This window comes from Macaca nemestrina, chromosome X (assembly GCF_043159975.1).
Source record: "Macaca nemestrina isolate mMacNem1 chromosome X, mMacNem.hap1, whole genome shotgun sequence".
Taxonomy (NCBI): Eukaryota; Metazoa; Chordata; class Mammalia; order Primates; family Cercopithecidae; genus Macaca; species Macaca nemestrina.
The window spans coordinates 60,438,729-60,449,789 of record NC_092145.1 but is presented as its reverse complement, the minus strand read 5'-3'; the positions used below and the strand labels follow the sequence as shown (position 1 = coordinate 60,449,789).

General features: G+C 38.0%; 1 pseudogene; it reads right to left on the bottom strand.

Annotated features, from left to right (window-relative positions):
- Window positions 1–9,069: 9,069 nt before the first annotated feature.
- LOC105487980 (developmental pluripotency-associated protein 4-like) lies at window positions 9,070–10,283 on the bottom strand (annotated as a pseudogene).
- Window positions 10,284–11,061: the final 778 nt, after the last annotated feature.

Below are 11,061 nucleotides of genomic sequence, written 5' to 3'. Positions count from 1 at the left end.
TTTATCCATTTATTCTAGATTTTGAAATTTATTGGCACATAGTTGTTCATAGTAGCCACAAATGATCTAGTGATCCTTTGAATTCCTTTTTTTTTTTTTTTTTTTTTTTTGAGATGGAGTCTCGCTCTGTAACCCAAGTTGGAGTGCAGTGGCGTGATCTGGGCTCACTACAACCTCTGCCTCCCAGGTTCAAGTGATTCTCCTGCCTCAGCCTCCTGAGTAGCTGGGACTACAGGCGTGCACCACCACGCCCAGCTAATTTTTGTATTTTTAGTAGAGACGGGGTTTCATCATGTTGGTCAGGCTGGTCTCGAACCCCTGACCTCGTGATCCACCTGCCTTGGCCTCTCAAAGTGCTGGCATTACAGGCATGAGCCACCGCACCCGGCCAATCCTTTGCATTTCTGAGGTATTTGTTGTAATGTCTCCTTTTCCTTTCTTTATTTTTTTTATTTTTTTAAGACAAGGTCTCACTTTGTCACCCAGACTGGAGTGTGTGGCACAATCTCAGCTCACTTTCAACCTTGATCTGTCAGGTTCAAATGATCCTTGATCCTCCCACCACAGACTCTTGAGTAGCTGGGACTACAGGTATGCACTACCACAGCCAGCTATCTTTTGTAACCTTCGTAGAGATGAGGTTTTATCATGTTGCCCAAGCTGGTCTCCACCTCCTGAGCTCAAGCGATCTGCCCACCTCAAATGTCTTTTTTTTTCAACTGTGATTTTATTTATTTGAATCTTCCGTCTTTTTTATTAATGTGCCTAAAGGTTTGTCAATTTTGTTTATCTTTTCAAACAAACAACTTTTTGTTTTGTTATTTTGTATTATTTCATTTATGTCAAATTTATTTATTTCTGCTCTGCTCATTATTATCTCTCTCCTTCTAATTTTGAGTTCAGTTTTCTCTTGCTTTTCTTATTTTTTCAGAATGCACCATTAAAGTTATTTATTTGAAGTTTTTATTCTTTGTTGATATAGGCACTCATAGCTATAAACTTGCCTCTAACTACTGTTTTTGCTGTATCCTATAGATTTTGCTATGTTGTGTTTTCATTTTCTTTTGTTTCGAGAAATTTTTCAATTTCTTTCTTAATTTTATTATTGACCCACTGGTTATTCAGGATCATATTGCTTATTTTCTATGTATTTGTATAGTTTCCAAAATTCATTTTATTATTGATTTCTAGTTATGTTCTATTGTGATCAGAGAAGATGCTTAATATTTTTCAATTTTTTATTGTTTTAAGACTTGCTTGGTGACATAACATAAAGTCTGTCTTTGAGAATGATCCATATGCTGAGTAGAGGAATGTGTATTCTGCAGCTCTTTGATGAAATGTTCTGTAAATATCTATTAAGTCTATTATTTTTTAAAGTGCAAATTAAGTTTGATGTTTCTTTGTTGACTTTTTGTCTGGAAGATTAGTCAAGTGCTGAAAGTGGGGTGTTGAAGTCTCCAGGCTTTATTGTACTGGGGCCTCCATCTCTTTGGCTCTAATAATATTTTCTTTGCATATCTGGGTGCTCGAGTATTGAGTGCATATATATTTACAATTGTTTTATCTTCTTGCTGAATTGACTCTTTTATCATTGTATAATGACTTTTTAAATTTCTTCTCACAAGTTTTGCTTGAAATGTATTTTTTGTTGTTGTTGTTATAAAAATAGCTATTCCTACTCTTTTTTGGTTTCCTTTGGCATGGAATATCTTTTTCCATCCCTTTATTTTCAGTCTACGTGTACTTTTATAGGTTAGTTATGTTTCATGTAGGCAATATATCATTGGGTCTTGTTTTTTATTGATTCAGCCATTCTGTGTTTTTTTTTTAATTGGAAAATTTAGTCAATTTTCATTCCATGGTATTACTGATAAGTAACGTCTTACTGCTGCCCTTTTGTTATTTGTTTTCTAGTTGTTTTCAGTCTTCTTGTCTTTCATTCCTTTGTTTCTGTCTTTTAAATACAGTTGATTTTCTTTGCTGGTGCACTTTAGGTTTTTGCTTTTTACTTTTCGTGTTTGCTGTACATTTTTAAATTGGAAGTTACCATGAGGCTTGCAAATAATGCCTTATAACCCATTATTTTAAACTGAAGGCAACTTAACCCTGATTGCATAAACAAGCAAACACACACACACACACACACACACACACACACACACAGACACACACATACACAAGCTAATAACTCTACACTTTGACTTTATTCCTCCACTTTTTAACTTTCTGTTGTTTCTATTTATGTCTTAATGTCCTATGTCTTGAAAAGTTGTTGTAGTGAGTATTTTTATTGGTTCATCATTTTGTCTTTCTACTTAAGACAGGAATAGATTACAAACCATCATTACAGTGATATACTATTCTGTGTTTTTCTGTGTGGTTACTATTCCCTGTGAGTTTTGCATTTTCAGATTATTTCTTTTTGCCAAGTAACATCCTTGTCCTTCAGATTGAAGAACTCCATTTAACATTTCTTGTAGCATAGGTCTGGTGTCAATGAACTCCCTTTTTTTTGTCTGGAAAGTCTTTATTTTTACTTCATGCTTGAAGGATATTTTCACCAGATATACTACTCTAAGGTTACAGTTATTCCTTCAGCACTTTAAATATGTCATGCCACTTTCTCCTGGCCTATAATGTTTCCAAATAAAAGTCTGCTTTCAGATCTGTTGGAGCTCCATTGTGTGTTATTTATTTATTTTTTCTTGCTGCTTTTAGGATACTTTCTTTATTCTTAACCTTTGGGAGTTTGATACTTAAATGCCTTGAGGTCGGCCTTTTTAGGGGTTAAATCTGCTTGGAGTTCCATAACATTCTTGTACTTGAATGCTGATCTCTTTCTCTAGATTTGGGAAATCCTCTGATATTACACTTTTGAATAAACTTTCTACCCGCATCTCTTTCTCTACCTCTTCTTTAAGGCCGACAGCTCTTAGATTTGTCCCTTTAAGGCTCGTTTTTAGATCCTGTAGGCATGCTTCATTATTTTATTTTTATCATCTCCTCAAACTCTGCCTATCTTCAGGCTCATTAATTCATTCTTCTGATTGATCAATTCTGCTATCGGGAGACTTTGATACCTCCTTCAGTATGTCAGTAGCATTTTTCAACTCTAGAATTTCTTCTTGCTTCTTCTTATTTTCATCTTATTGTTAAATTTAGCTGATAGAATTTTGAATTTCTTCGAGTTTCCTCAAAATAGCTATTTTTGATTCTCTTTCTGAAAGTTCATATATCTCTGTTTCTCCAGGATTGGTTCCTGGTGTCTTATTTAGTTTATTTGGTGAGGTCATGTTTTCCTAGAAAACGTTGAGGCTTGTAGATGTTAGTCCGTGTCTGGGCTTTAAAGAGTTAGATATTTTTTGTAATCTTCAATGTCTGGGCTTTTTTGTTCCTGTCCTTCTTGGGAAGGCCTTCCAGGTATCTGAAGGGACTTGGACCCCAAGCTCAATAATGCTGTAGTTTTTGCAGACCTGTAGAGGTATCACCTTGGTGTTATTGAAAAAGATCCTGAAATGTTCTTTGCAATATCAAGCAAAGCATGTTATTCTTTTCCCTTACTTTTGTCCCAAACGAATGAAGTCTCTCTCTCTCTCTCTCTCTCTCTCTCTCTTTCTCTCTCTCTGTTGAGCCACCTGGAAGTGGGGGTGTGGTGATGTAAGCTCCCCTGTGACCACCACCACTGGGATGGTGCTGAGTCATACCTGAAGCCAGCACAGCACTAGGTGTTTCCCAAAGCCTTTCCTTTCAGGGCAGCCATTTCTACCAGAACCAAGGCATGTCTAGACATGCCGCCTTGAAGCCAGGTATTTAGGTCAAATACCTTAGCAGTTTACCTGGTGTTCTAGTGTACTGTGGCCGATTTGGCACTCAAACTACAATATAAAGTCATTCCTACTCTTCTCTCCCCTTTCTACAGGCAGAGAAGTCTCTCCCTGTGTCCACCACGACCACTGATCCATAGGGAGTTCTGCCAGGCCACCACTGATACTCCCCTAAAGCCCAAGTGTTCTTCAGCCAGCTTTTGGTAAATGTTGCCAGTCCTGGGACTCACCCTTCAGAACAGTGGGCTCCCCTTTGGTCCAGGGCAGGTTCATAAATGCTCTCCAAGAGCCTAAGCCTGGACTTTGGGACCCTAAAAGCCTGCTTGTTACTCTACCCCTCTGTGGCCAAGGTGGTACCTAAGCTGCAAGACAAAGTTCCCTTTATTTTTCCCTCTGCTTTTTTCAAACAGGAGTCTTTCAACATAGTCACCACAGCTGGGAATGTGCTAGATGACACCAGAAATCAGCATGTCTTAGTGCCCTAGGCCCATGGCATACTACCTGGGTATTGTTGATGTAACCCAGGGCCCAAGGGGTCTTTAGTCAGTAGGTGATCAATCCTGCAAAAACTGTACCCTTCCCTTCCTTTTTGGCCCATGATGGGTTTATAAATGTCATCTGAGAGCTATGGCCTAAAATGGGGGCCTCACAATCCTGGTCAGTGCCCTGTCCTACTGTGGCTGAGCTGGTATCCAAGATGCAAGACAAAGTCCTGTTACTTTGCGTTCCTCTACTTACACAGATAAAAAGGAGCCCCTTTCGTTGCTGTGACCTGCACTACCTGGGTTTTGGGGAGAAGTGGAACCAGTACTCTTTTAGCAGCACCAACTGGTGTCTCCATAGGTCACATGCCACAGTAGTCTGTTGGCTCTAAGCCAAACCTAACACCAGGGGTTGCCTAGGAATTGGAGTCCTTGTGTTGCAGACTGTCTTTCAAGTTTACCTAGGACGCCAGAGCATTTTAGCTTACAGTGGCAAGGCTTGTTGAGAAACTCAAATTCTGATCACTGGGATGGGTGAATCTCCTATGACTAAGGCGAGTCCAAATGCTCCCTCCATGGACAACAACTGGCTGAGCCCAGCAAGACTTCATTCTCTGCTGTGACGGGGCAGAACTGAGTTCGATGTATTGTCCCACAGTCACTGCACTCTCCCCAAAGTGCACAGATTCTCCCTCCTTACCACTCAGCTGTTGTCTAGACATAAGGGATGGGTGGCATTGGTGATTCAAGACTGTCTCTCCATGATAGGCCCCGGTGTATGATGTTCCCCTTCCCGAGTCCAAGTGATCTCATTGTTCAGTTCCCACCTATGAGTGAGAACATGCAGTGTTTGGTTTTCTGTTCTTGTGATAGTTTGCTGAGAATGATGGTTTCCAGCTGCATCCATGTCCCTACAAAGGACACAAACTCATCCTTTTTTATGGCTGCATAGTATTCCATGGTGTATATGTGCCACATTTTCTTAATCATGGGGAGGGGGGAGGGGGAAGGGATTGCATTGGGAGTTATACCTGATGTAAATGACGAGTTGATGGGTGCAGCACGCCAACATGGCACAAGTATACATATGTAACAAACCTGCACATTATGCACATGTACCCTAGAACTTGAAGTATAATAATAATAAAAATTAAAAAAAAATCACAACCAAAAAAAAAAAAAAAAAAAAAAAACTGTCTCTCTTGTCCTCCCCCATGCCTCGTTTAGTTATATCAAGTTAAAACTGGAAAGTGTACCTGATTTTTGGTTCTTGTGATGGTGCTTTTCTGTGTGCAGATGGTTGCTAAAATTTGGTGTTCCAGTGTGGTTGGGGTGGGAATGAACAGGGTAGGCTTCCATTCTGCCATCGTACTCTGCCCTCTTTCGCTTACATTTTTAATCTTAACCTAAATTATACTTGTTTATGAGTACCTGGTGCAAATTACATATACATATAATTACTACACAATTTTTAAAAATTGTAAAGTATTACATTGCTTAGATTAACCATGGGTTGATTTTGTATCTCTAAACTATCCACTTTGGAGGTATATGTATGAATCAAACTTCCTTTTCACAGAGAATGATACTTATCCAGGTACACTTTTAGGAATCATAAAATATTCTTTAACTTTCAACTTTACGTTTATAAAATTAAAAAAAAAAGTTACTTATGCAAACCAGAATTGCAGAAAAATAATAAAGTTTGCATAGCGATAAATATCTGTGTTCTATAGCTTTTCAAGTCAGGTGGATCATTTACTTGGGAAAATTGATGAATCATGTTTAGAAAAATTCTGAAAGGGAAAAGGTAACAAAGACATCATTTTTAAGTGAATAGTTGCTACAGTGTACATATTTTCTGTTTGACATGGATGTATGCAATTAATTATACCAGAAGGCACAAAAAATGTCTAAATTAGGAAATAGAACCTTCCTTTAGGAAAAGGCAATCAAATGATTTTATCTGTAGTGTTAACACACCTACTAATAGGCAAATAATACAGTCTTACAAACAAGATGTTATTACCTCACTTTACCTCCAAATATTTAACAGTTCACACTCAACATATACAATCACATGCAACATAAGATAGAAATTGAAACATCTAGGATGGTGTGTTGGAATTATATATAGCTGTAAAATTGCATGACAATCTTAGTTTTCTGTATTTTTATTCTTTATCTTGGGAATAAGAATAATGCTTTGTTTAGAAGATTTGTTTATAAAGCAAAAGAAATAGTGAATTAAAAATGATCTATATAACTTTTAGAGTTTCTTTTCTGAAGCAATATATAAATCAATATTTATCCTTCTTGAAATTGTAATTAGTCTTAACAATATTTGTTGATTTTTGATGGTCCCCTAATAATTTCATCTAAAATAAATTATTTAGTCCCATAATAGTTCAATTATATGGAGTTGAAATACTCAATGAAATTCAAAGTCCCTACAAGTACTCTAGTTTATATGAAGCTTGTCACTGAACAGTCTCCTGCTGAGTTTCTCTATTAGATTTGTTTCTAGGGATGCCATACATGAAGGGAAATAAAATTATTTCAAATAGAATATAAAACGTAAGTACTTTGCAAAAATGCATGCACATTGACATTTTATGAAATGTAAATAGAAAAATGACTACGTATATTTCATTAAAAAGAGAAAATACTTGAGTTTATATTTTCAATCCTACTGAAATACACCTTAGCATTTTTTTATTATGCTGAAGTCTAGGTAAATAAACTGAATTTCACTCTCATTCATAAACTAGAGCAAGGATATAGAATATGAAACATGGGATACATTAGGTATTTATATATAATGTTGAACTGTATACATGTCTATATTTGACTCAGCATATATTCGATGTATAGATACTTACATGTACAATTTACCACAATACATCATGGATATGTGTATACCTTCTTTTATATTTAATTTTAAACATATAAGAACATGCTTATAATTCATACTTAAGTTTTTGGTCAGATCTGTAATCTATTATAAAGGAAGTATGAAAGATAAATCCTAAAGAGATACAGAACAGAATGGTAAACTCTTCTTTCTTTTTTTAAGAAAAAAAATGTCTATTATTTATTACACTGAACAATTCTGACCACCAACAACCAATGGGGTCCAGGAGAGAAGAACATCTTGCTTCTCAACAAACTTTCCTCCCTTGCTTTAACATTTTTGAGGATTCTTTCCCAAACCTATTATATCTGTATTATGATGGTTACAAATTTTCCAACTCTGGCACTCCTTCCAGTGCATTATTTTTAGTATCTTCATTAAAGGGGCAAAAAAATAAAATAAAATAAAATAGTAAAGATTCCATATTTGTAATAACAAAACCATGTGGAAACTGTCATTAAATCAGGACCAGTGAAAAACAGATCTGTTTCCAGACTCACAGGACTATAAATTTAGGAAGTACACAAAAAAATTAAAAATTAATTACGCTCAATAAGATATATTAAATATGTACAGTTTTTGTATGTCAGTCATACCTAAGTAGTTTTAAAAACAAATGATCCAACCCATACCACCAACTAATAAAGAACAAACAAATGAGTCATACAAAAGAAAAATCACACATTTTGGTTTACTCCTACTTTTGAGTTAAGAACACCAACAATAAAATTTGCATGCAACAAATGCAGTTCCCTAAATACAACAGATGAATTATTTTATATACACATCTTATTTTTATTTATGGAGAATCGGCTAATAAACACATTTTAAGCTCAATATATTATGTATTTATGAGTGGGAAGCAACCTTAAACATTTTAAACACCAGGAATATACAAAATAATTATCAGTGAAATAATACAAAGTCCCTTGTGTTTTCATCCTGGAGTCAAACCATAGAAATCTCAGGTTATTAAGAGAACTTTGAAAAATATTGTTTTGAATATTAAAAATCATGTGTTTGGGGGAGAGAGTTAACAGCCTCTCTTCGCTTTAAAATACTTTACATTTTATGAAATTGCAATTGGAATGAAGCAGCTCCTAAAGTAGTCAGTGTTCAGAGGAAGAGAAAATTGAGAACAAGAGCCAGCTACTGTTTTATTCAACTCCTTCACAATGCTCAGCTGAAGAACTTCTCACTTAAAAGAGCTGTTGAAGGTCAGGCACAGTGGCTCATGCCCATAATCCCAGTATTTTGGGAGGCCAAGGCGGGTTGATCACTTGAGTCCAGGAGTTTGAGACCAGCCTGGTCAACATGGGGAAACCCCATCTTTACTAAAAATACAAAAAAAAAAAAAAAAAAAAAAAATTAGGTGTGTGGCAGGTGCCTGTAATCCTAGCAACTTGGGAGGCTGAGGCAGGAGAATCACTTGAAGCCAGGAGGCGGAGATTGCACTGAACTGAGATTGCACCAGTGCACTCTGGTCTGGGCAACAGAGTGAGACACTGTCTCAAAAGACAAAACAAAACAAAACAAATAAGAGCTGCTGCTGCAGTCATGTCTATTTTCGCAAAGTAGTCTGAATGAGTTTTTCTACATATTAACTACAATTTATGGTAATTTGTGAAATCTTTTTCCATTTTTATATGTAAGAGTCTCTATCTCCACTCACAAAGCAACAGGCACTGCTAGGGGTCTTAGGCTAACATCTGCCACCCCACTAGTCTGCATGGCCCATAAACAGGTGTGCAGAGGACCCGAGTTCACCTGTCAGCAGCACCGCGGTATCCGACTCTCCAGCCTTTCCCTCATTAATTGCCTCACATGTGGCCTTTTTCCTGATATTCTATTCCCATTGGAGGCTTTTTATTAAGACCTTGTTCCTGTGAACACATATCGGGCCCAACATATTGTCTTCAAGATGCGGGGGTGGAAAATTGGAGGCAGGAAGCAAGAAGAGTGCACTCACTCTCCCTTCTTGCTTTTCTGGAACCCAGGCCTGACCAGCATGAAACTGCAGGTGAACCCAACCGTCTGTGTCGGCAGGGAGACTTTTCCCATGGACCACACACCACCTGACACCACAGGCCTCTTGTGGAGGTTCCACTGCATCTGGCGTCCTCGCCCTGGCTGAAATTCTCACCCAGGAGGCCAGCAAAGCCTCTGGGGCAGAAGTTGTCACCACAACTGTATTAACTCCCTCAAGGAGAGCACTGGAATCTTCCAGGGCAGGCGGCCCCTCCGCAGGGGAACGGCCACTTCAGGAGGATGTGTCTCAGAACTTTGCAGGGATGTTTCCCCTTTTTCCACCTTTAATTTTTTTTTTTTTTTTTTTTTTTTTTTTTTGAGACGGAGTCTCGCTCTGTCGCCCAGGCTGGAGTGCAGTGGCGCGATCTCGGCTCACTGCAAGCTCTGCCTCCCGGGTTCCCGCCATTCTCCTGCCTCAGCCTCCTGAGTAGCTGGGACTACAGGCACCCGCCACCGTGCCCGGCTAATTTTTTGTATTTTTAGTAGAGACGGGGTTTCACTGTGGTCTCAATCTCCTGACCTTGTGATCCGCCCGCCTCGGCCTCCCAAAGTGCTGGGATTACAGGCTTGAGCCACCGCGTCCGGCTCCACCTTTAATTTTTTTTGCAATGATTTCCGGATTTTGGTCTCTTTTGCTGTGCTAGGAAAATCCTTTTGATTCGGGTAGGCAAAGGCACACAGGCGCTTATATGCATCCAATTTCTGGCCTTTGGAGCTCAGCTCCAATTGTTGGCACCAGGCGCGCAGAATGTGCTGGTGAATCAGATGAACAGGTGACAGTTTAGAGGGTGATGGAGGGATTGGTATCTTCTTCTGAGGTCTGGGGTTGTCAGTGTACTCTGCCTTCTTCTTAGGACAGAGCACTTTATTGCCTTTGACAGACATTTTTTCTTTGGTTCCCTTTGTGGATGTTCCTGGCAAAGCAATCATGTTTGGTTGATTAGACGCCTACTGCTCCTCTTCCCTCGACTTCTCTGTGGAGGTCTCCTTGCCTTTTGCCTTCTCCATACTTGTAGATGAAGCGGAGCCTCGCAAGATGCTTCCAAAATGGCCCCGGCCCCAAGATTGCTGTTTGCAAAGTCCTAAATTCTTAAGTAAGCTGATAGAATGTCAAAGCAGAAAATGCATTTTATTTTTAATATGTTTAGTGCAATAATAGCTTTCAATCAGGCTCTTTCACTTTCTTTGGGAAAAGCATTAAAAAATTAAGAAATTATTCTCTTTCAATGATTTCCATATTAATCAACACAAAACAGAGTCAGTTTTTGTTCAAAAACATGCAAAATTGAACAATATATTAATTTGTGATATGAAGCAACTAGGTAAACCTACAATCAATAGCAAATTTCAGTTTGTGTTTCTTAGTTGGAGACAAAGGGGATGCAATTGGAGAACACGTATGAAGTTTTTAAGGTATTGACCATGTTCTATTTCTTAATTTGGCTTGCGGGTTCATCATTGTATTCATTAAGATAAAGGCTAAAGTCCTATACTATGACTAAAGCTAGAGTTAATTTATGTCTCACATAACAATTCAAAGGCAGGCAGGGCCTTACACAATTACGGCCTATGTAGATTCCGAAGGTAATTCAGTGGAATTTTTATCCTTGTTTCCTTATGCACAATTTTCCCCCTCACTCTCTTCTTTGAATATTTTCTTTCCCTAGTTTTCAGCAGTTTAACTATGATACGCTTACATATGTATGGCTTCATTTGTTCTGTTTCGTGGTTCACTAAGAATCTTTAATCTCCAAGTTTGTGTTCTGCATTACATTTGGCAGAATTTAGAAGCCTAAAAAATACAGTTTGA